Raw genomic sequence first — 5,233 nt, 5'->3', positions numbered from 1 at the left:
CACAGCTCTGAATCGGATTCAGTGTCTTGTTCTCTCTAGGGATAGGCTCTAGGGTCGCCCCTCTCTGCCCTTGCTCTGAGTTGTCAGTGTGGGAGATTCGCTGGGACCGGGACCTTTAAGTCCTCTGCCAGCTCACCTATGCCCAGCTACCCAGTTCTCTGCCTGTGTTGGGAGTACTGACAGTCGAGGTCCTTCCTGCTTCTTTTTAGCCCATCGAACTGACAGCTATGGACGTTCAACATGCATGTGAGTCCCTCAGGGCTTGTCACCTCCAAAGAGGAGGCTCTCACACATGCAAAAGTACTTTTGTGACTACAGAACCAGGGGTAAACCCTGCCAAATTCTCTCCAAGTGTCCCCTCTGTCTACTCTCAGAAACACGGAAGGGCGCCTGGGTGGCTCAGTCGTTAAGCGTCTGTCTTTGGCTCAGGTCGTGATCCCAGGGTCCTGGCATCGAGTCCCACATTGGGCTCCCTGCTCGGCAGGAAGCCTGCTTCTCCCTCTCCCACTCCCCCTGCTTGTGTTCCTGCTCTCGCTCTCTCTCTCTCTCTGTCAAATAAATAAAATGGTTTTCATTTAGATGAAAGGATGAACTAGCAAGCTGTAGGATTGTTTTTCTAGGATAATTTACAAGATAAGAATAACTCGAGTCTCGGATGTTCCCGGGAAACACTTCTGGAGAGAGGGGTATGGAAAGAATGGCCTCTACAATCCTTTTCCCAAAAGGAGCAAAATGCTGCATCCCAGCACAATGGCGTGATAATCCTGGGAGAGTCTGACCTGGATAGGCAGTTGAGTCATCCTATTTACTTCCAGCCTTTTGTAACATCTGATCATTGGCCTTTGCTTCTTAAAGCCCCGTATCACCATCTCCCAGAGTAAATCTGATTTTCAATAGCAATTATGTCCCATACATTTCCCTTCTTTTTCCTCTGTAAGCATCTGAAAGGAGAGGGATGGGGCCATTGTGCTTCATACCCCTTCCTATCCTCTGGAATGTATGAATAACTGCAGGCAGGAGACTTATCCAGAGCAGGGAAAGTCTTCAATGTCCTTGGAGCCCTCCGGTCTCAGTTGTCCTTCCAGCCCTCTGGAAGTTATTTATTTTTTCAATAGAATGAAATGCCCCTAAAGACAGCCCTTTGGAGAGAGAAGTCAGACAGTGATCTGTGGACTTTATCCTGCCCCATTTCAACAATAACAACAGCTGCTGGCTGGCTCACTGCTGAGTTGAATCTGAATGGCTGCCCCCTCCTGGATTCATACTTCCCAGGAGATGGGCCTTGCTGGTTAATTTCCAGGGTGGCACCTGCCACTTGCAGAGCAACCTCAAGGTGTCAGGCTTGCCTTACTTATGCTTAAACCCAGTGCCTGCCCTTGCCCTAGGACTGAGAAAGGGTCCCTGGTTTGTGATGAAAACCTTCGGAACATAGTAGATGAAAACAGTACAACAAAACAAACACCAACCAACCAACCAGGGAAAATCCCAGAGGGGTATTCTGCTAATTCTGGATTTCCTACATTATCAGATTCTTTCCCAAAGTATGTAATTACAGCAAGGGATGGCAAACTTTGGCCCATCGGCTAAATCCTACACTCCCCGTTTCTGTATAGCCCACAAGCTAAGAATGGTATTAACGCTTTTTAAATGGTTGAAAAAAAATGAAAAGAAAATTCATGACGCTTAAAAACAGTATGAAATTCAAATTTTAGTGTCCACAATTACTGATCTATTGGAATGCAGTCACAGCCATTCATTTACACATGGCTGTTTTTGAACTACAAGGGCAGGGTTGAGTGAGCCTAAAATATATTTACTGTCTGGTCCTTTGCAGGAAACATTTGCTGACTCCTCAGTCACAGTAAAGCAGCATTAGCTTGGAGTCTTCACATTTGGAATATGGGATTATTTAAACTCACTACATGATTTTTACAGAATGAGAGACTCAAAATAATTTCTCAGTGTGAATATAAAGGAAATTATATGAAAATTGAAATTCAAATATCTATGTTTGTGCTTGATTCTGTATCTAGCAATTATTCATTATTTAGTCAGTCCTTAAATAATGAAAAGACTTTTATGTTTATGGTACTTTATATTGTAGGGCTATTGTGAATTTTAATTTTTAATTCTACTATTGCTCACTGGTTATTTCTTAGTTCACAAATGGAGTTTTACAGAGTGTATATTATACATTTATTGTGTATACTAAGCTCTGGTATTATCTAGAAACTTCTTCTAGAACCAGGTGGAAGACACATAAGTGGTCATCTAATCCACTTGCACTCTCATTTTGCAGAGAAGAAACAGAAATGCAGAGGTTTTAGTGACTTGCCCAGAGACACATAATTAGTGGTGAATTTTTTTCCCAAGATACTATGATACTGCTTGTATGAGTAAGGTAAAGAAGCTATATTACTTTCAAATTCCATTTGTAATTCATAACTTTTCATTAAACTTGAGTGCTTACTCTGGGTCAGGCATTGTTCTAAAGGCTCATTTTAATTTAATTTTCATTTACTCCTCAGTAAATGAAAGCTTCCACCTTTTGAGAGGGCTTGCTCGGGGATAGGCACTGTGCTGAACAGCTCACAAACATTATTCCACTCTATCATCAGGATAGACCTCTGAAAAAGGCATCCTACAGATAAACTGATTGAGAGAGGCTTGCTTAGGGTCGCTTGGTTAATAAATAGTGGAGACATTGTTTTTAACCAAGGTCACATTCATAAACTACCAATTAAATATATTATTTTCTGGTGACAGTGTCCTGCACTGAATTAGGGTTCTTTTATTTACTTAAAACCAAGGATTAAATCATGGCATTACAGAGCTGGAAGGGATTCTAGGATTCATCTTTAGAGATCCCAAAGAAGGGAATAAACAGATTTTCTCAAAAGCCTGTTCTAGCACTTAAATATAAAAAGAGTTCTTTCTTTCTAAGCAAAATAATAGTCTTTTTGCCACAATTTTGTTCATTTTCTATAATTTTGGCTATTGTGTAATCACCATAACCCTGCATTGCCTAAAACAGAGAGACAATTCCCTGGTCTTTATTTATCACACTACTGAGCACCTATCCCAGGATTATGTTTGGCTTTTGACATCACTTTTGTGCTAAGATTCACATTATTTTCCCTCTGACATGCATGTATTCCTATGTACTTTTTATTTAATTATTTCTTAGTACTATATGTTCTATCTTTTGGAACCTTTGGAACTTCACCCAGTATTTGGGAAACCACCAATTCATATTCTTGAGGCCACTTTAAGTTCAATTTCCTAACTCCTGTAAAGTGCTAGCTACTTGGGATGTTTTTCCTACCTTCATCAGGTCGTTCTGGTGCTTACAGACACCGGTTCAATGGATGTGCTCCCAATCCTGTTATCTCTATCTCTGAGAACCTGATCTAGCACAAACTTTTGTGTGATGGTGACGCTGACTTGCTTGCCGACCAGATTTAAATGGATTTTAATACACCAAGAGGCAAACAAATAAGCCTTTTTGTTCTCGCTGTTTGTATTTTCAGTGACTTAATTGCCAAGTTATTGGGTTCAGTGTTGGGCACTCAACATATAAGGTTGCCCAAGATTCCATGTGCAGTGCGTCTGTGATTACTACTGTAGCTTGCGCATTCTAAGTCTTAAAAGCAATTAACAATGGACATTGTGATAGTAACAGTTTAGGTCATACTTGCTTTACCACATTATGCCCAGCAGGTGGCATTGTTGCAACTTAATATTTATCCTCTCAGAACTTTCAGAGCAATGTTTTTAAAAGTTAGAAATCTCTGTCATGCCATAAAAGTCTGAGACAGCAATTCTTCAAAAACTGTACACATAAGAAGCTGAGTATTTATTATGTTTCTTACACCCAGTCACTGGGGAAGGTTGGAGGAGGTGTACAGTAGTCTTGTTTATCATACTGTGTACTTCTCTCCTTCCTACTGTTCTTTTCCCACCTTGATTTAGGGTCTTCATCAGCCCAGTGTCTCTCAACTCAAATTATCAGGCACTCTTGGAGAGCTGGCCAAGTTGAGATGTCTCCAGGGCCTGGGACCCCCTTAATTGTGAGGATGGTTTGGTTTCTGTACATCCAGTTAATTATTAATGCAAACATTAGGTTTCCCCCAAATCTTCATTATTGATTCTAACCACTAGATGGGAGTCTCGTCACATATACCTTTTATAGCTGATCCTAGGAGGGTCTAAAATCTCTCTGAACAATGGTTTTAATTAACCACATCTGATAACACACACACAGACACACACACACACAAATATATTTATAATATTAACTTGCAAAGCTGTACCTTCTCTCCCTGTTTTAGAGGGAAGGAAAGAGGGATGAAAAAAGGAGCTAGGTAGGATCTTTTGGACGAAATTATCTGCTCTAATTTCTCAGAGCAGATAAGGCGCTTATTGAAGGTCTTTATTTGGAGAGACTTGCTGTGAAAATTATCTACTTTGTAGAAATGTGTTCACAACGAGTTGGAATGTGAAGCACTAAGAAGAGTGGTTGGCACATATTAAGCACACATCAATGTTAATTTCTATCATCATCATCATCATCATCATCATCATCATCATGATGCATTCTTACCTGGCCTGGCAGAATGATTGTCCAGTATCTGGAGTTTGTCTCGGCATCATTCCCCCCTCATCCTCAGTGTCTCCCTTCTTTTAGAATTGCCCAGGGTGCTCACCTGACCTTCTGCTCTCATGAACAGAAGGGGGTTCTCTAAATCATGAACACTTTGGCTTGATAGCAAATACTACCAAGAGTGTTTGAATTTTAAGAGACCAACAGAAATAAACAACTCATGGTAGAATTTCAGACACTGTGGTTCTAGCATGAGGGGGAAGGGACAGGGACACACGCCAGGGCTCCCAAGTAACAGCCCTGTTACCTCTTCCTGAGAGCATCTCTGTAGAACTTTGCAGAGGTAGAGCTTTCTTTTCTTTTTTTTTCTTAAGATTTTATTTATTTATTTGAGAGAGAGAGAATGAGAGACAGAGAGCATGAGAAGGAGGAAGGTCAGAGGGAGAAGCAGACTCCCTGCTGAGCGGGAGCCCGATGCGGGACTCGATCCCGGGACTCCAGGATCATGACCTGAGCCGAAGGCAGTCGCTTAACCAACTGAGCCACCCAGGCGCCCGGTAGAGCTTTCTGATCATTGGAATTGTTCAAGCAAAAACAGGGGGCACTTGCAGAAGTGTTAAAAGAGGATTC

Source organism: Leptonychotes weddellii, chromosome 11 (genome assembly GCF_054177405.1).
Source record: "Leptonychotes weddellii isolate Sample4059 chromosome 11, ASM5417740v2, whole genome shotgun sequence".
Taxonomy (NCBI): domain Eukaryota; kingdom Metazoa; phylum Chordata; class Mammalia; order Carnivora; family Phocidae; genus Leptonychotes; species Leptonychotes weddellii.
This window is presented reverse-complemented; position numbering follows the sequence as displayed.